Raw genomic sequence first — 24,097 nt, 5'->3', positions numbered from 1 at the left:
CCCGCTGCCTCATACCAAGAAACACAATTTGCAGCGCCAGCGTGAATGTGTTAAGTATCTAAACAGGGTCAACTTTAAGAATAGCATATATCTTTACTTCTTCTTGGTGATTCATATGAAAACACTTTCCTATGTATCACTTTCATATTTTTTCTCTATGTTGCCTATTGTACATTCCTCTGTTTCGAGGTGCACACTCAAAGCAGATCTGCGATGAAGATTACAATGTTCACTAAACCTCATCTTAAGTTTCCATTCCTTTTGCCCTATATATGTATGGTTATTTGTGTCACAGATAATCTTATATACCTGTGACATCATATACAGGCTCATTCTCTACCGTATGTCTCACTTTTTTGCTTAGTTTATTAGTTGTTAAAAGCAGCATTCACAGTACTGATCATGAAGATCTGGCCTATTTTGTCAGAAATTTTTCGTAAATATGGAAAGCTTGTAAGTCTGGAGTTTTCCCTGCTTGTAATGGTCTGCAGTGTGATCTCTTCTTGTCTGATCGCTTTTTTCAGTTTGAGTTTCCCACATATCCATGTTAGGAAGAAGCAAACTGATAGAGTTATTTTCTTCTATTTCAATTGCGAAAATGATGTTGGCGTGTAGTTCATTAAATTTATAATCTAAAATTTGGTTTTCTACTATCCTCCCTTTGAGCAGAATATGGATTGTCATCAACATACCTCTTGTAACTGACAACCTAGTACGTTGCTCAGTGAAAACATTGTTCTCTACATAACCCTTAAAGATGTTTGCTAATGTTCCCACTAGGCAGTTTTCCATATCTAAGCCATCTGGATGTTTGTAAACGGACCCACTGAGTGACCAATAGGTCTGAGATAAAACTAAACTGTCAACTCTCTCTACAGTCTGATGGCTACATATCTTCTCAAGTGTCAAAAGATTATTTTTAACAATATAAGTTGTTTCATCAATTTGTAAAAAATTAGTCACATCAAATAAAAGGAATCTAGTTGTGTCTGGAATTACAGTATCTTGGGTAAATATGCAAGTTCTGTAGCATTTTCTATCCTGTGTCTCTTTGTGAATGTATAATTATCTGGTAGAACCATATTCAATTCTTGGGCAGTAAATGTAATTTACAATTGACCTTATGGGGACATTAATTTTATCTGTTATTGTCTGTATTCTAAGCTTAGAAGCATTCGGAATAATGACTATGCGGTTTTTCTTTAGAAAATCAGTAAATAGGAAACACGATTTGTTACTTTATTTTTAGATTCTGTCTTGATAATTTTTCGTGGGGTCATTTGGAATTTTAAATATTCGATTATGTTCAGTGGATTTTTCAGTTTTCTCTACATAATCTTCTTTGGTAATGATAACAAGAGGAGTCCTTTCGTCTCCCTTAAGAATAATGACTTCCTTTAATCTAATTTCCTATTAATTTTCCTAATTGAATTGGGAATTTTAAAAAGGTCATGAGTCATAAATCTAAAAATTTATAGAGGAAGCAAAAATTTCCTGCAGAACAAACCATTTGTGCATCTATTGTTATTTAGATGTCAATGGTTATTGAGTCTGCAGATACTCTGTATCATTGTGTGTTTCCATTTTGTAATTTATAGTTTAGAGTAAATGTAAGTTTAAAAACAGCTGTGTCGTGACCTTTTTGCTATTCACTCATTTAGCTTTCATATTTTATACATGAAAGATATACTTGAAACATAGTTTTATTTCAGTACAAAATCAGTAAATACAGTGAACTGCAAACTCAAATGAGATTATTACTTTTTTATTCACATTTTGAGCTGCACCTGCACTTCTTATAACAATGGTGAAAGAAGTTAATCTTCTTGTCATGATCATCCTTGTTTGTTCCCCCTGTTTTTGGCCATTCTTCCAACTGCTCATAGAATTCCGAATGCTTAGATAAAATATACATTTTTACTTTTATTACATCTTGCATTTTTTTGACATAGATTTGCACCCTTTTCCACTATATGCAAACTCAATAGGAAGTACACGATCCTTAGTGAAGCTGTGATGAGCTGAAATATCTCTGTGACAGCACCATCAATGAAATGCTCTGTTTCCACTTGCCTACAATAATGTACATCATACTCAAAACTCATCCGTTTAAAAGAGTAAAAAGGAATTGCATGTTCCTTAGGAAATTTTTCTATTTTTGATTCTGACAAGCAATAGACAGATCATCAATTTTTAAATGCTGAGATAGCAACATCGTCAGCAGTTCCCACAGAGAATTTATTTGACGCCTTTCTGATCATTATGGCACACTCTTCAAGAATATACATCCTGCCATGATGGCCAACCAACTTCTTCATAGTTGCCTTTGAACATGGAAGTATTGCTACAGCTTCTTAAATCTCCCAGTTGATACAAGTGTTAAAAAAATTAATTGTTGTATTATTCTTATTATGACTCGCACACCAATTGGAGAAAGTGTGAAAATCTTCCACATCTTCTGGGATATGTTTCTAGATATAATGGTATAGAAATGAACAGGCTTCATTTCCACCTTTGTTGGCTTCTCTATCATGGTACCCATAAGAGTTTGTGTGTATACATTTCAAATTATATGTGTTAAAAGCATTGACCTGCAGCATTTTCAAGTAAAAGATGCCCTGAACAGGAATATCTGGTATTGGTAAATTTTGCATACAGTTAGGCTTCAGCCCACAAACACTATTTCCCTATTCACTTCGTTCAGAAATTTCACTAATTTTACAGTTAAGTTTTTTGGACCTTCTGCAGTGAACCACTAATCAAATTGTTACTCTTTGTAAAACTTAACAAGAAAAAATACATGTGAAAGCAGCAACCGGACACCGACGTCTTTTACTATCAATTAAGCACTCTTCCATATAGTCACTGCAAAAAGAGCACGAGTTAGTAATTCATGACCTTTCTACATGGCATAAAGATTTCGGACTCCAACAGTGACGCCATCTGATGGCTGACAACTACCCTCCTTGTATGTAGTAATCTGGCTACCCTTCATCAGCCACTTCCAATACACAACTCATTTTTGTAAAATGACGAAATAAATTGTACCCTGGTGAAATTAATGTCAATAAATGAATAAGCAATAATATACAGCTGGGTGAATGCAATTATTAGTCGAGTTATGCAACGTTATTGATATCTTTGATATGTTGACAGACTGACTAAATCTATAGGTACTATATCTTGGCAATATTTAGGGCCTCCAGCCTAGCGTCTCTGGCCTACTCAATTCAGAATGTGGGAACAGAGTGGACACAGCTGTCCCTGATGTTGTCAGGATGTAATGTTTACTGATGGACACTTAATAACAGTAATGGGATGTTCTGTAAGTTACATTTGGCATTGCAACTCTTGTTGTACATAGCTGATTTGCTTCTTGTATGTACCTTCTTGTGATAATGAGTGATGGTCTATATGTAATGTATAGACATATGATGGTTATGCATTAGAAATTACGCACTAGTTATCTACTTTTCTCCTTTTGGTGCATGAGACTGGCAGAGTCTGGACCAAAATTGACTGTCTTCAACTAAACTAGTCATACAGCTTTGTATTTTGCAATGCAATTCTTAACCTTCCTAAAAGCTCTCCACCGCCGCTTACACAAAATGCTACTATAGAGACTACCTATGCTACGTTTGTTCGTCCTGTTGCTGAAGATATTGCTGTGTGGTATGGGAGCTTTACCAGATAGTACTGATTGAAGAAATTGGAAGTGTTCAAAGAAGGGCAGCTTGTTTTGTATTGTTGCGAAATAGGGAGAGTATGTCATGCATATGATAAACGAGTTGGGTGATACTCATTAAACCTAAGGCATTTTCGTTACTGCAAGAGCTTTTCATCAAATTTCTATTACCAACTTTCTCCTCAAATTGCCAAAATATATTGTTGATTCACTTATAAGTAGGGAGAAATGATTTCTGCAATGAAGTATGAGTAATCAGAGTCCTCTCGGACAGATTTAGGTGTTCATTGCAGGTTATATCCTATCTAGTATTGATTACGAAATAGTTAAAAAGTAGAATCATGATGCTACAATGTAGAATGGTAGCAATATTCGTGTACACTAAGGAAATAATCCCATAATGAGAGATAGTTGACAAAAATATGTGACATAAACGTTACATTACTTCTAGCATTTAGAGGATAGAACGTCTATAACCAGGAGACCATTAGCAATATAGGAAAAATGGGATATTATTTGCTAGAAATGACATATAGTAAATCCAAGTTTTATCATGAACGTAATGAGGTAACAGTAATGGTTATATCAAAATATAAAATATATGTATAAATAATAAAAACTAAATTATATCCTTTATTGTGAAAGCGGTAATGATAAAATCAATAGTCAACATGATTTATAAAAATAGCAAGGACATAACGTATTTGAGAACGAAAGAGCAGCATTACTTATAATAAGTCTTCACAAAGATCAAAGAAAAATTTTTCTCTGAAGTCGAGCTGCTCGTTGAGTAAGGCTAGAGGCTTGTTTTCATAATGTGTATAAATTTGTATTTCGTTCAACGAATTTAATAACGGTTATTTTGGGGCAATATGAAGAATTTTTAAATTGTTATGAATTGATCCTTCTGAATGATCGCAGTCGTTCAAATGTTGGTCAATTAAGGATTTATTACGACTAGTACCTGATGTATGTTCTTTAAAACTAAGAGCAAAGTTGCGGTCACTTTTTAATCTACTTCTTGTGCTTATCTAATCATAGACGTCTTTCTGATTGGCTAGCAGTGATGTCACACTCAGGACGATGGGCGTGACCAAGCTTATTTAATAACCGTTGTCTCCTTGTCCAATTAGCAGTTATTCCAGCGTCGAAGGTCGGTGCAACTTGCACCACGGAGTCCACCCACCGTTCTGGATATGTTTATTTATTAGTTCTATCAGGTAACATGTTTTTTTAGAGTCCGAAGATGGTTCTTAAATAGAATCGAAACCGGTCACTCCAATAAAAATAAAAAGTTGCGATCAAGACTGTTTTTAATCTTTAAATTTTGATGTTTTACGTTGAAGTTCGTTAAACCCGGTAATGTGACCCCTTTCTTTTAAAGAAAAACTTTATGTACGGTACTGTGACTGGCTTCTCTATTATAGTGTCAAATAAACATTACACTTTTGCTCGTTCATCAATGTGCTTCCTCTTCTTCAGCCGTGTGTCCGAATGTGTCCGCTTGTTGTCACATGAGTTGATTTCTGCTACATTGGTTTTCCAGTGAAAGACATCACATGAATGGAACAAGTTAACTGTTCCTTTCAATTTCAAAGACAGCAAGCCCGGCAAATTTTTACTTAGTTATTTGTGAGCTATTTTTATATGTGCACTATGCGCATACTAATATCAGAAAAGGTACATGAAACCATTAAGGAATTCCTTCCAGCTGTCTCTTGTTTGTGCAGGATCGGCAAAATAAAACTGACTGGAAAATGCAACACAATTAAACAATCACTTCTTCGAAACGCCGTAATTGCCTCCCGTTGCGAAGTTGAAATTTGGCTCAAAGGCGTCTACAACTTTCCTGTGTAATTGTTTAATGGAGACATGGACGGTTGCAGACAGCCATCCGATTCCGCACGCCTACTAGTAGGCGCAAGAGCAGCAGCCAGCCTGCCTGCAGGTGCCCCGGATTCTCATCACGGAGTGTCTCTCTTCAGGTATACTTTTAAAGTGTTCAAAAAAGGCGGCCGGATGGCACTGAGGGTGTTGCCGACCTGGGTGGCGGGAGGTGGAGAGGCTCTTAGAGGGATCCTTTGCGTTTTATTCACACATGTGTCAATGTAGCGTACGTCCGTGGTAACGTCACTCGAGGGTGCGAAACACGAGGGCTGAAAAACAATAACCACTCTTTGCTGTTTTGGATCCCATATAAAATTCGTCGAATGGGTTTGAACGGTCCTAGTGTTGCACCATGTACACCACAGCAAAGACTGCCACCCCACTGCACCCCGAATGGGTACGACCACATTCAGTGGGGTTACAGATCCACGATGTGTTTCGAAAGGGGTTGAACGCTCCAGGGGCTGTGAGCAGTAGGAAAAGTTCTCAAGCTCGTCGTCCTCTTGCCGATCACACTGCTCACTGACATTTTCGGCCTTGTAATGTGTGGTAAACAACATTACAAGGAAAGGGGTGGATTCAACAACGCCCCTTACGCCACCACCTAAGACCTTTAAGTGTCGATTCTGAACGGCGGTGTGTCTGAAATGTTTTCCTCGTCATCGGACGCTGGACGCCATCGGAGAGGCGTCGAAGGAAGCGGGGAAACGTGTGCAAGAGGGTGTGTGGCGACCTTCCCATCGTCTGTGGTGGTGAAATTTGGTGCCAACTTTACATCATTAACCCACCTTACTTCCCACATGAACTTCTGAGCTCTGGTCTCTTTTTTCGTATGTGTCGACACCTTGCTGTTTGAAACGTCACGGAGGCCCAGAGTGACGTCTTAGAGCGCCACGCTTCTGATCCATTACAGAGGACGGATGTAGGCACCTTTGAGCCAAATTTCAAACTTCTAAATCGCAATGGGAGAGAACTATTGCGTTTCGAAGAATTGATCCTTTAATTGTGACGTGGGGTGTATTTCATTAACCTTATGATAGGCAACCCGGCTTACATCGTCCACGCTTCGAGTGTACGATGTAAGTTGGTTTGCCTATCTTGAGCTTCTTGAAAAATTCTCCAGACCTGTTTTATTATACATGTCCTGTAAGTTAAGGACTCTGTTAAATCTGTCGTATTGGATTAACAATTCGAGCCCTAGTAGTAGGTCAAGTTTCGTCTTCTAATTCTCTATGTATATGAAAGGGAATTTCCATACAGTTCTGTACTCCACACATACGAGTACATTCTCAAAAATTTCATTCTCAAGTTAAGGCCTATGTTCCGTACCAGAAGGCATCATTTGGCGACAGTGTTCTCTTCGTCTGTGCTACTCCGCTTCTTACATCCTTCGTTCTTCATCTATCATGCTTTTTTTGCGAACGAGGTAGCAGAAATACTCCACTTCGTCTGCTACATGATCCTCAATTCTCATATAAATCCCATTTCTGCTACTCGGCATTTCTTTCGTCTCTCTTTGTTTTATACAATCTGTGTTCAACAGACTGTTCTTTACAGTCAACAGTTTCTTCTTCTATTTCACAGAGAACAGAATTGTCATCACTGAATCTTATCACTGACGTCCCATGAACGTTTCTTTTATTTCCGTCATTCGCTCTTCTATGTACATGTAGAACAGTATAGGAGAAAGACTACATCACTGCCTGCCGTTCTTCTCTGTCTGGGCTCTTCCCTCTTGGTCTTACTGATCTCTCATGATTCTGGCACATACTGCATGTTACCTATTTCTGTCTACAGGAAGTAAACGATAACTGTTTACAACGTACCACACGGGCGTAGCCGAAAGTCGAGGTGAACGGATTGATACAGTACGCGTGTGGTCTGTCAAATTTGAATTTGGCCAGCAAAAGTTTAAGCTACTGCACATGCGAGCCGCGCGATGTCCTGAATAAAATTGCCGTTTAGTACTAAAAGTTCTTTGTTCTAGCACTTACAAAATCCAAAATTCACGATTGTGTATATTTTACCTCAAAATACTGTGAATTTTAACAGCAAAAAATTAACCACCAAACTGTTTTGTTTATCTTATTTCCTTACGACGAAAATACAGTGCTTGTAAAGGTCAAATTTAGATCGAACTCTTAACATAACAAGTACTTTTTGCATACTGTTTTCAAAAGTATTTTTTCATTACCTCCACAGTAAAGTTTTGATTAACGATGATAACGAATTAGTCGACTAAGCCGGTGGCGTAAGGAAACGAGAAAGACTGAAAATCACGCGTGGTGCACTTACGCTTTCGCTTCGGCGTGTTTTGCACACCAATTTGAGGCTGCTTCCATGCCTGACAGGCCGAAAGTGACTTACATCAGATTCTCCGTCCTACCTAACCCAGCACCACTGTGGTACGCTTTAAACAGTTATCGTTTGTACTCTGGATAGTTTATACCTGCAGCTGAGTACTAATAACATCTTTCAACACTTTACAATGCTCAACCCTTTATCTACATAGGCAAATCCTATAGAGCTAGTAGCTATGTAGTGGATCAGTATTCACTTCATGAATTAACCATATGCCAAAGCGAATGTTAATGTTTAGGACGTCTCGCAGATTTACTGTGGACGGTATTCGTGTGGGACCACACGAAACAAAGAACATCTTGCGTTTTTTTTTTTCTGGTGACTCTTTTCGCCAAATGTATTTAGTGTTCATTTCTTAAATATAGTAGAAAGCATACGGACAAACAACTCAAGAGGAAACTCACAGTACATGTTGAAAAAGTAAACTTGTAAAATTCAGTCATATGAGTGCATCACCAACTTCTTCTGAAAATAAGAAAATTATATAGTCTCTCAAAAATAATATCTGATTTCGTTTAGATGTTGTTTCCAATAGAGTACTAAAGATTTGTTACCATATAATAAACCCAGTCTTTTGGGAAATATGTAATGCATCACGAACTCAGGTTCTTTTCCCATAGAGACTGAAATACGCCATTATTAAATCCATTTTCAAGAAACATGATGGGAGAGCTGTCAATAACTGCCGATCTGTTTCACTCCTGACATCACTTTACAAACTTTTTGTGAAGGGTGTGTATTCTAGAGCAATATCTCACATTAGCAACTATAATATCCTCAGTGAATCACAGTTTGGATTTCAGAATGGTTGTTCCTCTGAGAATGCCATTTACATATTCACTCATCATGTTTTATGAGCATAAAATAATAAAATAGCGCCAGTTGCTATTTTCTGCGACTTATCTAAGGCATTTAACTGTGTGAACCATAGTATTCTGCTACATAAATTGAGGTTTTATAGGTTTGATGGTATAGCCAAACAATGGATAATGTCGTATCGGGCCAAAAGAATGCAGAAAGTTGTATTTTGTAATGCAACGATTATAGTCCAGGGACATAATTCTGATTGGGGAGAAATCATTTGTGGGATTTTCCAGGGCTCAATCTTAGGTCCACTACTGTTCATCATATATTTAAACGATCTTACCTCTAATACACAACAAGCAGAAATTCAAGCATACATACAGAAACAGAAGAAATGGTAAACAAAGTTCTTAAAAGTAACATTGAATGTTTTTCTATGAACTGTCTCATGCTCAGTTTTAAAAAGACACAAGATATTCAGTTCTGTAAATATATATGTTGTGTGGATGAATAGGCTGAGTGCTTGTGGAATGTATTGCGTTTTGTTATAAATGAGTATTGAATCTATATTTATTTTGTCTCGAGAATTATTTCACATTGAACATTTGCAGGACTGAATCAGATAGGCAGCCTTTTGATTGAAAAGGAAGGAAGAAAGGATTGGAGGAAATGGGAAAGCAGGAAGAAAAGTATCTTCCCAACAACATTGGGATGATTCGAGAGTCACTTTAACCTTAGTTGGACAAAGATGGAGAAGGAAGTCGAAACTGGCCTATTGAAAACAATCATCAAAAAATGCGCCTGAAGCAATTTGAGAAAATCAAACTCTGGAAGGCTACACACAGGTTTGAACCACAATCCTCCTAAATGTGAATCTAGTTTCATTTCATTCTGTATTGACCTCGATCATATCCTGTGGAATGAAGCCCATAAATCTGTGTCTTTCTGGAGATGTTCGACGTTTGGATCTGTACAACTACAAATACACAAGTTCAGCATAGCTCCATTCGATTGCATGTCTATGTCTAGTGATCCTCCTATCCACACCACATCATGTTTCTTTCGTGTCTTACAGATGATGTCGGACCGGCAGAAGCCAACAGGTGTGCCCTGTAATACCTCCCACCTTGAGTGGTATGTAAGTCTGGGTGACTGTTGCTGATTTTCTTCGTAACTGGTATAGGGCCATCACAGTGACAGACCAAATTTTCTCATGAGGGTCTGTCTGAACCAGTCTGAAACAAAGCACACTGGAGCATTGTCCTCGACATCTAAATTCCTGGCATGAATCGAAAATCTTGACATTACGGCAGCAGTCCCCAGAGGAACTGTGACCACTAGATTATTCCTCTCCATTTTCATCGGAAGGGTCGTTCAGATTAATGGATCGCCATCAGCATGATCATACAACACACATTATGACACACTACAGAGAGGTTTGGAATGTAACACAGAGTACTGGTGGGTAGTGTGGATGTTAGGCACTTGGTGGTGCCACCTCTCTGTCGTTTTCCTCCAGAATTCTGGTGACAAACATCTCTTCCTGCAGAAGGATTCAAATCAAGTGCGTCTGTGCTACGCACCACCACAGTAGCAGCCACAGGCCGGTATCTTCAGACACCATACTTTTTATTTCAACAGTACAATGCCCATAAACTTGTAGTCCACAGATCGCTGGCATTCCCTGTAGCACAAAGAATCAACTCCTCAGACATTTTACCTGCAGAGGAGGTATGTGAAGTAATGTAATTACCTCCAAACAACGGTTGATTTGCGACAGCTGAGTTAAGTATTATCTTCTCAATGTACCCCGTAAATAAGAAACCACCCAGCGGGGAAAGAGATATCACGGAATTTATTCTGTTGCTCGTTAAAAATACTTATGTTAGGAAAAGAGCATAACAGATCAAATAACAAATGTCCACCTGAATTTTATTGGCAGTCAAAGTCAAGTGATGAGTATATTTATTAGATAATTCTCAGTGTGCTTTAGGCTCTACGTTAGGCCTGCAGTAGTGCTCATGCACATATTCACACAAACAATTTTTATGTTTTGAGATCAATTTAATGTGTAGGACAAAGACCTCACAAAAGTCTTAAAGGCGCTGCAGTCTGGAACCGCAGGACCGCTACGGTCGCAGGTTCGAATCCTGCCTCGGGCATGGATGTTTGTGATGTCCTTAGGTTAGTTAGGTTTACCTAGTTCTAAGTTCTAGGGGACTAATGACCTCAGCAGTTGAGTCCCATAGTGCTCAGAGCCATTTTTTGTTAATGAGTGTGCTGTGTGTATTTTAAGTATTTTAACAAATAATGTGGACGATTTAGATGCAGAAATATTTAATTCGAGGGCACATAAAGCTTGCAAAGATTCAGAAATCTTACATATTTTGAGAAATAATACAATTTTCTTGCTCGAATTTTTGTAGAGATCTGTAATTACACTTACGTGTCGAGATAAGCATGCAAGTCGCATGTACGAGTGTTTTTGCACTTGGAAAGTGATAAATAATTTTAGTAAAGAGTTTACTCTGGTATTCGTCTCCGTCTTGTTGCACTGCCTTCTTTGGGGATATTTCAGTTCTCCCATCATTTTGATTGTGATATGTATCTAAACATAAATGAAGTTCTCATTGTGTTTTACGAAAAAGTCGAAGTGCAACATCACTATAAAATCTTCAAAACATCTTCCCCTTTACTACCTAATACGGTGTTTGCTCACTTTGTTTCTCATTTAACGATGTTGTATGTGTTTCCACATCGTGTATTTTTCTTATATGTTGGTGTTATTTAATATTTATGTATAGGAAATACGGTCTATAAATGTTTAGAGAGCCTTGGCAAATATCCGAATTCTAAATATATTGATCCTTCGTAAAAAGTTATTATTGATAATCTCCAGTAGCTCTAGTAAGTTTGAGCCATTTGTAACAAAAGCAATAATTACCAATCGGTATTATCTAGATATATTTTTTGTGTATAACATGATGCATTATCTTTATTCCTCCTTAAATGGCTCTTGAGAAGAATTTAGACATGGAAATATTTGCTTGTCTAGAAATATGTGCTTGCCTGCTTAGTGCAGCATTTTATCTAACACGTATTATGTGCAGTCATAAGCTGGGTCAGGTTAGTTTACGATATCGATCGAACTGTTAGTTTATTATGTAATGTGTAACGCTTTAGTCGAGGAATCACCACTGGAGTATTTACTTTGAAGTTGAAAATCATGTTTTTGGCAGTAATTTCACGAATATGTGTGTATGTGAAAAATAACATTGCGATACTTGATGTAAACATCGTGATTTTTTTTCGTTTCTGACGTATTTTTGCAGACATTTAAGACAGAAATAACACTGTGGCACTTGACAAGAATTATAGATGAGGAAAATACTTAATTTGAGGCTTTGTTGTGTCGTAAACTAAGCGTGGATATCAGATCAGATGTCACCACCTGTAGGGAATGAGAAGCTTAAAGCAGTAGTTGATTATTTCGCTTTTCTGAAGTTTTTCAGAATAGTATTTAAAGTAAAACTGATGTTCAACAACTATATATTATTAATTAGTTAATTTCATTACATAATCAAATGTTAGTTTTTGTAGTTTATAGAGGCTACGTTCCAGATTTGGTTTTATTATTCCAAAGCACATTATGTATACTCTGCAATGAAATTTTGCGATGTGACTGCTGGACCAGCCTATATACGATTTTTGAAGTCAGTAACGAAAACTTAGTTCAGACATATTAGTCGTGTTACGCAATTCAGATAATTTAAGTGTGCGATTTTTTTACAAGGTCTGATTGGACGAGAGGAGAGTAGAAGGAAGTATGTGACGTATTTTTGACAAATAAATCAGGACGTTCAGATACTTCTGAACACAAGCCAGATGGGACTACACTGTAATTACCTGTTCATTTTCATGGTGGCTGAAATACTAGGCTCTGATTGGAGGAGGGGAGATGAGAGGGAAGTGGTGCGTTATGCAGTGTGTATGTGTGTGTGTGCGCGTGCGTGTGTGTGTGTTTTGTGTTTGTTTAAATTTACCAGCCACCAGCATCTGTAATTTGTTTTTTAAATTGCCCACTATTTTTCAAATTTCTTGATGACATCTTGCACCTGCATATAGGCAAGCCCCTACCCCTACCTATAGACGACCAACTGTAATACTTATACATTTGAAGATGAAGTGGATGCAATCTTGGCTTTCCACAGATGAGGTACCACATACTTCAGTACCTCACTTATCTGCAAAATGATCCTTAATCGACATAGCCACACTGCTTCACTGAGGCTGTAGATACTATTTTATTCAAAATACAGGTGCTAGAGTAAATTTCAATAAATACAGCAATTAGCCAGTCAGGGTCATGAAAAAGCTGTAATGTTAAAAGTGTGTATGGAGTCCTTGAGCTTTCCTTTAACGATCCGACTGCTGCATCTCAGACACCATTTCTTTAATTATTTTTCTTTTTTTGTAGTACGTGTACGAATTTTGAGCAAAAAATAACAAGAGGCTGATACAAATTTCTTTCTTTCCAGGTCTATGGTAGTGGAATGCGACTGGGAGGTCCACGATGTTATGAGCCAACCACCGTAACAGAGGACAGAAAGAAGTGCAGCGGTAGAAGAATGTGGAAGTTACCGTTCAGTGAACGTGTTAACGACGATGGGAACTGTGGTGTCCAAGAAATTTCTTAAGTGTGTGTTTTGTAGGTACACGCGTCTCAAGGAGAAGACTGAAAACGTGGTTGCTCTTTGGAAAACTAATAGTCGCATGTGAAAGAATGACAAGCTTTGTTGTGAAGTGACTTGTTACGATGCTCCAAATATGCAGCTAGTTTTGTGCCTCAGCTGTGACTCGTAGACGTCTGAAACAAACGAGACTTAAATTCTGTTCAAAGACTACTCAGATAATGAAGGTACATCTTGTTCATTAGATTCCTGATACTAATTGTGTATCTCACGTTAAATCTAATCTTCAGAGTGTGATTAATATGAATGTTTACAATGGTCCAATGCTCTATCGAAGATGAAGTTACCATCGCCAATGACGTATAGGAGGAGATGTTGTAATGTTAGGTTTTGCAAATTCTCCTTGTTACAGATATCCTGGTGTTTTGAGGGTCATTGATTCCTTTTGGTATGTATCATTTCAGCTCAAAGCACGAACAAAAACTTTGATAATCACTAGCATAAATTCAGATATAATGATTTTACAATTTTTTCAGGGCTCCTGTCGTGCAACCGCTGTCTCACTATCAATGAATCTGCTCTATATGGGACAAATCATTATAATCGAATTAGTAATGTATGGCACCCAAAAATGAATACCTTAGAAGGATAGTCTTTTCAAAGCCCATTTAATTTACAAGTCCACTTGATTTTAAGTTCAATAGGCAATGAGCTGGTGGCGAGACTGAACTTTTGAAGGGAAGGTAGCAAAGAATAGCCTCAACAGTAATCACTCTGCCATCCACTAGGTGCAGCTGAAGGTAGCATCGTAAAACTTAAATCGCTGTAGTAGCTTGAGTATGTACTTAAATATGCTTACTTGCAAGCTCGTTAACGTATAAAAACAAGTCATGTTAATACAGTATGAAGATTTTCACCTGTCTGTATTGCATAAATGATACGAAAATATTTCGAGCTAATATAGACGCTCTCTCAGATTGTTGACATGAAACCATTTCCGGCAGCCCATTTAGAGCGTTAGTTATATTACTAACTGATCACCACTACTAAACATGTTGGACTTCGCTCTCTAGAGAAACACAGTTTTCAGTGGACCATATTACCTGAGAAAGGCATTTGCATTTTCTGTGATTTTGTTAATTACTTTTTAACATTAGCTTTGGTAATAGTCAGTACTACCTCTCTTTTGTTTTACGTGTTTCAGCGATCGCCGTAGATAATTAGTTTCGTTTTCTGTTATGCTTTCACTTATGTTTCCTATCTTTTAAATGAAAGAGAATTGTTAATTTTTTTTAAAAGTGTGGTGTTATTTATCACTCTCCATCCACTGGCGAGACAGGCGCCAGTGAAGACGACGATACTTATTGCTGGTCTGGCATGTCGATCGCCATATATATATATATATATATATATATATATATATGCGATACTGTGTAGAGTTCTTGCACGAGGTTTCCGGATATAATCTACTGTAATTACTCCTCAACTCCTGAGATTTTTCAGTATTCTTTTTAAGCGACTTCCGTACTGCGCAGCCGCAATAGTAATTTTCTCGTTGGATGACAAAATACTGCTGTCGACGATGCAAAGTAATGGTAAAACTGGTAACAGACGACAAGGTTCTGAACGTCTATGTTTCATTCAACAATGTACATGTCCAGGATTTGCCCACTCTATAGATCTGAAAATTTTGAGATCATTGGAGTATCAGAACCTGTTTTACATACCTCATTTCGTTGAACATACCTGCTCACAGATTCCTCGGTAAATGGACAGCACGTATATCACACTTAATCCAGCGAGATTAGGTAGCTATATAGGGAATGTGTATGGAAACACTGCTTATGGATCACAAAATCTCTGACGTCTTGCATATGATGCCGATATGTATAAGGAGGTACTATCTGAGAGTAACTACACAAATATGCAGTCAGATACTAAGAAGATTTCAGGGGCTTGTAAAGATAAAGTAACGTGCTTTAAGTATTTAGGAGCGTAAAACTGTGTTTTCCACAAACTGCAGTGACTACAGCATCTATCTAGCAATAGGTATCAGTCAACTCATACAAATACCTGTGCGTAACCACAAGTTGTGGGGGTATGAAATGGAATATTGCATAGAATCAGTCAAGGTAAAACAGATGTTTTGCCGACGTGCATGGACTGCATTCGGTGGTAGCTACCATTATTTTGGTATTTTAGATATGAAAACGGCGTAATTAGCCCAGAAATGTCCATTACCATAAAAATATTAGACATCTGTCATACACTGCATTTCTGTTTCATAGGTACAGTTCTCTACCAAACTTGGACGAAAGGAAGCCGTTATATTGGTGACAAGGTTCCATATTCCTGCATATCATATTGCCGAAGTGTGGAGCACTTTTATACTTAACAAGAACAACAAAAATTGTGAAAAGAAAAATATTAAAAGCGAAGACCCACTATGAATCTACGTGTAGATTCTCACACAACAGCGCTCCACAAAGACGTTATCATCAATACTACTTCAGTTAAATAGGCATAAAATTATTATTATTATTATTATTATTATTATTATTATTGGGACAAATAGCCGCCTTGTCTTGAGGCAGACAATTACAGATGATTGCCTCACTATTTAGCACGTTTTGTTGAAAGAACGTTCATGAATTTAATACCACATCCTTATCTGACTTGAGTTATTTAAGAAAACGACCTGTCTAAACCCACCACGCTCCATTGCAGTTCCTGCTAAATACCATGATCTATGGCTAGTACGTAGTGGCTTACAGAAATTGTGGAATTGTCGTTTCGATTTTTTTAGCCACTAAAGGAGGAAGATTTTTCTCTGGACCACATATTCAGACCGTGAGCAATGAGCATTCGTCATCCAACTCAAGTGAACTTGCTAAAAACAGTTATGAGGTTAAACGGATAAGTTTCTAATTAAAATTACAATATCATAAGTTTTAAGAAGACCCATAAGCATATGAAGTTCCCCAAATACTTCTCGCGAAATGACATTTATAAGAAAATCGCAGAAACATCTCACATTCGCCAACAGCATAGGAGTGTAATACAATTTTAGATCTATCAACAGAACATTATTGAATTAGTTAATTTTAGCTGTACAGTCAGTAGTGAATTTTGCAATCATCCACTAACACAGTCCGTAAATAGCTTGCCCTAGATTCATTTTACAAATGTGTCAGGAAGTCCGATGTCAAGTTGGATGAAACTGAAATCTATCCAGAATTTATAGCTACTGAGTCCACAAAAGAGCTAATGTGCACTGGTCACAAATATTTGTTTGTTTGAAGGGAGAGATCACGATCATTATCTAAATTTTCTTGAAACTAAGTTATCGTTCGTCTCCCTTCAAAATTTCGTGTTTAATTAGAGCTCTTAGATAAGCCTTATTGTGTTGAAACAGGCCAAAAGAATGTTAAAAGAGGTTCCACAGTGACGTTTTCGTAAGCTGCTTCTGCATGCTAATGTCAACATAGATTCTCCGCAGTTTATCAGCAAAACTTGGGCTTCAACTTCATCCTTCTTCACGCGGAAGAAGCTGAACGTCATCTTACCGAGTTACCTGACACTTCAAGAGTGTCTACCGTGTAATTGTAGAGTGTTTTTCACAAAGGCATTTGAACATGTTTTGTGCAGCTTACAAGATGGCCATTTTCAGTTTCATTCATAGTTTTCGGATTTGGAAGCCAGATCTCAGACGTAAACTTGTTGAAGCATTGCGACACAATTCTCAAAAAGTTCGTACATATAGTCTTTGAACATTACAAGATTTACATAGAACATTATTTGCCTATTGATGTGTTCATCGATAAGTGAATGCATAGCCTAATAAAATTTCAACAGTAAAGTGGCTGTTTCGACTCTCGCTAGTAGCATGTTGTCTTTTACTTTTATTCAAATTCCATTCTTATCAACAATTGGAAACGTCAGTTTAATAACTATTGAATTACAATTTTAAACAACTATAACGTATTTTTATATTTAATTATTTGTCATATGAAAACAAATTAAAATTTCGTGCAGACATGGGGAACGATTATTTTTTGAAACTAAAAGAATCATAAACATATCAATAATCTGTCCACAACCTAGAAGTAAAAAAAATATTTATTACTTGTTGTTTCAAACTTTTTAACTAAATTTTAATTTACTGTGAATACTCGCATTTTTGTACCTATAGTAATAAAAATAAAAAAAACATGTTATTTTTATTAAAAAAGTGCGACTTAATGTTTGTTTAGTAACATTTTCGATAGTTATTAAATGTGGAATTTAAATAAAACTAAAAATATGCTGCTATCCAGATTCGAACTTTCCTTGTTATCTTACGGACGTTCTGCAGTTAATTAAAGTTGTAGAATGGAAAATGTTTAAACACAAACCAGCGAACTGACTTTTCGACTGCAGTCGTATTACGCTACGTGTTCGCCTAAAAACGAATATGCTAATACGATATGTCAATAATGGTTAGTGCTTAACTGCCAACGGGGATCTTCTAATCTTCAACAGCTACATGTAGTTTCAGTTTTCTGTTTACGTGTAGAGACTGACATTCCAGATTAGTGACTGCTACGCGGTGCCTGAGCATACTGAAATCTAAAGGATGAGCTTTATTTCGAGCAGGAGTTTTTCATCCATGCGAAGACGTTCTCTTCATAAGCCAGATTGTTGTCCTGAACAATCTTTTGAGATACGGTTCTCGTCTTGTGTTTCTTTGTCTGTGTGTGTGTGTGTGTGTGTGTAATCGTCTTTTGTCGTTGATATGGGATGTTTCAGGAGGTAACAGACTCATTTTGAAAGCCGACAGCATGAGAAATTCTGAACGTAAAACTTTATACAACGATACAGCGTCGTGAGAAGTTCCAGAACACTTGCTCTAAACTATTGTTGGTTTTTGATGGAGTGGGACGCTTGCGCGGAGACGCAAGTTAGAGTGAAGCAAAAGCTCCTACCGTTCTGGCTCATCAGTGTTGGAATGATTGGTGCCGTTTACTCGCGTATGTCGTATTGTGTGCTGCTGGGGCCGTTAGTAATCGAAGGAGTTGGTGCAACGACCAGATAAGTCACGTTTACGTGATTTCGAGTAAAGCACAAAAAATCTCTTCACAACCTGGGAAACTTTTTAATTTCTGTTGCATTTATTTACGCCACATTCGCACCGTAATAGCTTATTACACATTATTACATGACTAACCAAAGGTATAGCATGATATTTATTGAATTTTACGAAATTGGCCTTGTGTTTCTCCTGCACCAAAAAACGTAATTTCATGAATATGACGTCAAATGAATAAACAGGTATCTGGAGAAACATATAAGCTCTTCCCGGAATACTGGGTATTATGATGGGTCTAAGAATTACAAAAAAGGAGGATATCCTAATGAAAGTCTTAGCCTGGAACGTTAATAAGTACATTGCGCTTTCCTTTCCAAGTAACCCAAAGCTGCGGTCACAGGTAAAAAGCTTTAACGTAGGACAGGCAACGCATGAATTATTGTCTTGAAAGATCCACTGAAAGCTCGTGTTTAGGGATGCTGCACCACGCTGTTATTTTGGGGGCTGCAACTTTCAGTACAAATATGCGGATATCCCACGTTTCTGTCAAGTATATCGACATAAGGCATTCAAAATATGGAATAATAAAAAGTCAGAACATGCACCTGACTTGTTCCTAGCCACTAGAAGACAACATTCAAAATTAATTGGACAAACCAAAACAGCAGGTAACTCCGTAAAATTGAGGAAGAATTCCACAAAATCAACATCAGGTCCTTCCCGTGGAATTGAAGAAGTATTTCGCAAAATGAACGTCAGACTTTTTATAAAACTTTTGAAACGAAGCTTAACGGGTACCAGCCCCAAAATATCTGCTTCAAGAAGGAAAACGGACACCTGTCACTTAAAAACCAAGAAAAATTCAGAGAATCTTGCCTATATTTTATAAACTGCTAAATTGTCTTGATCCCACAGAAAGGTTTGTACTACAAAGTCGCCCTTAAAGCGCATCCTGATTCCCTAGTACCAAATGAAGAGGAAATTGTTAGAGAAGTTGAAAGGTTAAAAAGTAACAAAGCTTCCGGGCAAGGCGGAACTGTTGCAGGACTCCTGAAATCAGCTGGCCAAAATACCAGATATAAGAAATGCAAAACGACTCATAAATTCTAGATGATTGGAGAGAGAACGGATTTCAATAATTACAGGGGCATTTACCTTCTGCCTGTTCCACAGAAAATTCTATCTCATTGTGCAGTGAACCGAGTACAAAAACTAACTGAAAGCAAAGTTGGTGAATATCAAGCAGATTTCAGACCGCATAGATCTTGCCAAGAACAAATTTTAGTTCTGACAGTAATTCTAAGGTTTAAAAAAATCAATAACAAGGTAGTAGCGTTTGGCTTCTTAGATTTTAAAAACAATCTTATGACTCAGTGGACCATTAGGCTCTTTTCCAGATTTTGAAAGAACGAAGTCTGGACCTCAAACATACTGCAATTACTAGTTAAACATTAAATGGTACAAAATTCAGAGTAAAATTAGAGGACAAAATTCGGAACATTTTGCAATTTAATCATAAGTGAGACAAAGTAAAGGATTCTCCCTATTACTTTTCGACTGGCCTTTGAGGAAGTAATCCAAGAATATCGAAAATTGAAATCAGAGTTCAAAATAGGCGAACCAAACAAATTAAGAAGAATATACTCCTTAGTTTCTGCAGACGTGCTGTTGATTCTATGTGAGGAGATTAAAACAGCGCAAAAATTAATAGGAATTCTTACAGAAACAGTAGAAAGAGAAGAGCTCTAAATACATTTGAAAAAAAAATACATGTCTAACAACAACCTGACAGCCAAAATTCTGAAAGTGAAATATGGAAAAATCGAGAGAGTTTCTCAGTTAAGATATTTAAACGAAGTCATTCAGAAAACTGTCCTGCGGTACGTTGTTTACGTATTTCATTGCCATAAAATAAAAATTGTTTTCAGTCTCACAAAAGACGTCTGTAAAAATATGCATTCCAAAATGCATGAGACTGAGACACTTTAATACAGTCATCAAACCAGAGTATCTTTACAGAACTGAAACACGCATTTAAAACAAAAAGAGAGAAAAATAAATCCTAAATATGGAACGAAAATGTATCAGGAAAATTTTAGGTCCAAGTTTTACTGAAGAAGGAACACACACACACAAATAAAGCAATTGAAAAGTATATCAACATTTATTCACATACTAAAGAAACGCACGCTAAAATTTGATGGCCAGTTTAAAAGGACGGGACGGACCAGATTAACCATATAATTTTTCGAATTCTACGAAACCTCAGTAAAGCTAAAACTGAAACAGTACAACGGATTGGTGGAGTAAAAGAAGATGTGAAGGAAGCAGTAGTAACATTACGTAATATACCAAACGGAAAGAAAAAATTAGGCAGAAAATTCACAATTGGACAGCTGGCCTGCAAGAAAAACCCAATAAGACCGGAAAATATAGATCTGAGAAGAGGAAAAGAGCCCATTGTGATAGAGCGAGAGTAATGTGAGCACAAAGGAAAGCTGAAAGAAAGCGCTGAAAATAGGTGTTGTTGTACATCTTGGGGCCACTCGGCATAAAGCTGAATAATGATAAAAAATAAAACAATCCAATGCAGAAATAAATGGAACACATGTAGGAGTATTCGGGATAATATTAACCTAAACACTAATGTAAGGCAATAGGAAGGTTTGGTGAATGAAGAAAAAACTGGGCAGGTGTGAGTAGGAATCGCGCAGTGACGGTTCCGTACAAACTTAATTATTTACATATACAGTTCATCCATCACGGAAATCGACGACTTCTGCCTGTTATCGACATTGATACTAGCAATGTATCGGTCCCGCGAGTTACAAGCCTTTCGAGACTGTTTTAATTTTGAAGTCGAATAAAAAATGTAAAAGAAATATGTTTTTGTGATATATAATTCCAAATTAACAATTTTATATGTTTTTTCCTTTACTGTACTGTCTTGCCAAAGTTCTTGATTCTAGGTCAACGGGAAGTATCCCACAGGTTTAATGAGCACAGAAATATGTGACATATCTTTTGATTGCATTGACTCTCAAACTTCAATATTTTACACTGTCAAAGAATACACATTAATATGTGACATGAATTTCGACTTGATACTTCTACCCAACCCTGAGAAAAAAGGATTTTTAAGAGTTGGATAGACGGACAACAAACTGATCCTAGTCGTTAAATGACATGGACTGTAGCAAAACCTCGACAGAAGAGAGTCGAAGCATCTGAGACGTGGTGCTACAAAATAATGTTGAAAATTAGGTGGTCGGATAAGGTGAAGAATGAGGAGGTTTTTCGCAGAATCGGCGAGGGAAGGAATATATGATAAACGCAACAAGAAGAAGGGACAGGATGATAGGACAGCTGTTAAGACATCAGGGAATGACTTCCATGGTACCAGAGGGAACTGTAGACGGTAAAACTGTAGGGCAAGGGAGAGATTGGAATACATACAGCAAATAACTAAGGACGCATGCCGCAAGTGCTACTCTAGGATGAAAAGGTTGGAGCAGGAGACGAACTCGCGACGGGTCACATCAAACAAGTCAGAAGACTGAGAGCCAGCTTCGAAGCCAGCAAATCTGGCATCACACCAGGCAGCGAAAACCATTTTTTTTAATCCATGGAACGCAGAGAAAAGACGTTGCTATAAATCAGTGAGAAGCTGAAAGTCTTACATAAGAGAGAACTGTTACTTGTGGAAAAAATAATACGTTGATAACAGTCATAGTAAGACTTCTGTTACATCGAAAGTCTGTTACTTTTATTTTTGACGAAGAGCGATCAGTACAAAAAAACGTGTCTCACCTGCGAGCGTCCTTGTTTCAGGTAAAATGTTCATGTTTCAATGAAACTATATTTGAATTTTGTTTGCCCTAATTCTCGTGAAAAACTAAAGTCCTTCAAGTAATACTGCTGAGAAACTAGAAATATTTACGCTACAGCCTCAGGACTGTCTATTGAGTTTTCTAAAGTAACGACTTTGGACTTGTTTTTTTTCATCAATATATAAGAGCATAGAAGTGGTAAGCGAAATTGAAGCTGAAAGGGAACGATGTTACTGGATGTTTTACAATAAATTGCTATAGAACATTTGTCCATTTCCACTAAATGATTAAAAAGTCATGTTGAAATCCTCTCTTGTAACTTGGACACGAACATCCCTAATGTTCGAAAAGATAGGCACTGCTTATCTAGAGAGCTGCAAGCTGGCCTGTTCACTGAGAAAGCAACATAAAAGTCAAGGAAACTGACATCGTCTGTTCGAAGTTCGTTGCACTGTCTCTGAAAGAAGATTGAGCTTCACAGTAAGCGATGTGAAATGTGAATGTCAGTGACATACTAGCTCAAATTGTACATTACAAATAAAACTGTATTTCACGAAACAAAATGAAAGTAGTTAATATTTTATTACATTCCCTGAAGTGAAAGAGAAGTCCACGAGACGCTGGATTAAGAAAATGTTTAGGTTCTTAAAGTGGTCAATATATTTAAAGGCAATAATCAATGTAACACTAAAAGAACTAATTAAAGAATCAAGAACTAATATAAGATATTGACTAATATGGGCGAATTTTTCAGTAGGTGCATTAACATGCCACATCAGAACAGAAACTCTAATTTATATAAAGAAGCAAATTATATTGAATCATTCACAAAATAGGCACCAATGATATTCGAGGAAAACTAACACCTGGAAATAGTCCCATACCTCTTTCTCAAAAACTAATATTCTTAGCAAGTGGTGCTGGAAGCGAAAGAAATTTCGAACGAGGAATACAAAAATACAAATAAGAGAATAAAGTCATTAAAACTCACCCGATCTTATATTAAATAACTTCTTCTCTGCTGGTTCCTCAGCTTGCATAAGGTTTAAATACGACATCTTCTTTATACTTCTATAAAATTATCTGCAAATAGTTTATTTCTTGTTGTTTTTGCATAGGCTTACGACAAGCTTGTTTTTCTAGTGTTCTTGTGGACATTACATTTGTAAATCATTTTATTCTACCTCTGTGTGGCAATACTACGAGATTTTTTATCTTTTACTTACGCCTAGATGGGGTGACGTCCAAAAAATCTTTGAACGTAATTTATTTTATCTACTACACTGCTAATACAGCTGATATACTTATCTTCTGTAGAAATTTCATGTTACATTTGGTATTTGTCAAATAATTCAGTCCGTCCCACTGATGGATTATGTTTACAAGTAAATAATATCTTAGGTAGACTCACATGTTTTTTTGTTTTTGCCAGAAATATTCTGTGTCATGTAGATGTGCGATCTTAATGTTATCTATTGTTTTTTTTTTCGTGTTGTGTTCATCCCTTTTCTTTTTCTATTATGTTTCCAGATAATTTTTATGATCGACATGCATTTGTTCGCTTAGGATGTTATTCGAATATTCTTGTGTGTATGAACTTCTAGGTCTTCCAAAATTGTTCATGGTTTGACCTATTTGCATCCTACATAGAATTATCAAAACTTTTTTGGTTGTGTCCAATCTATGGTTTTTATTTTTTAAGTGTAGGAAAAACTTGATTAGTTGATTTTGCAGTCTCTCGCGTGTTCTTTAAATCTTATACTAAAACTTC

The 24,097-nt window shown here is 36.9% G+C and overlaps 1 long non-coding RNA gene across 2 annotated transcripts in view; it reads left to right on the top strand.

Moving 5' to 3' along the window:
* LOC126252981 (uncharacterized) overlaps window positions 1-14,551 on the top strand; it is a 129,134-nt gene extending 114,583 nt beyond the window's left edge. The window contains exons 1-3 of one of the 2 annotated variants that reach the window (XR_007545876.1): window positions 9,494-9,582; window positions 13,276-13,876; window positions 13,965-14,551. This is a non-coding gene — a long non-coding RNA (uncharacterized LOC126252981). Of the gene's footprint in view, window positions 1-9,493; window positions 9,583-13,275; window positions 13,877-13,964 lie in introns of those variants that run through there. The other variant, XR_007545877.1, reaches the window with a different exon arrangement.
* The last annotated feature ends 9,546 nt before the right edge of the window (window positions 14,552-24,097 follow it).

This window comes from Schistocerca nitens, chromosome 4 (genome assembly GCF_023898315.1).
Source record: "Schistocerca nitens isolate TAMUIC-IGC-003100 chromosome 4, iqSchNite1.1, whole genome shotgun sequence".
Lineage (NCBI taxonomy): Eukaryota > Metazoa > Arthropoda > Insecta > Orthoptera > Acrididae > Schistocerca > Schistocerca nitens.
The sequence above is the reverse complement of the archived record's forward strand: the minus strand, read 5'-3'. Positions and strand labels throughout refer to the sequence as shown.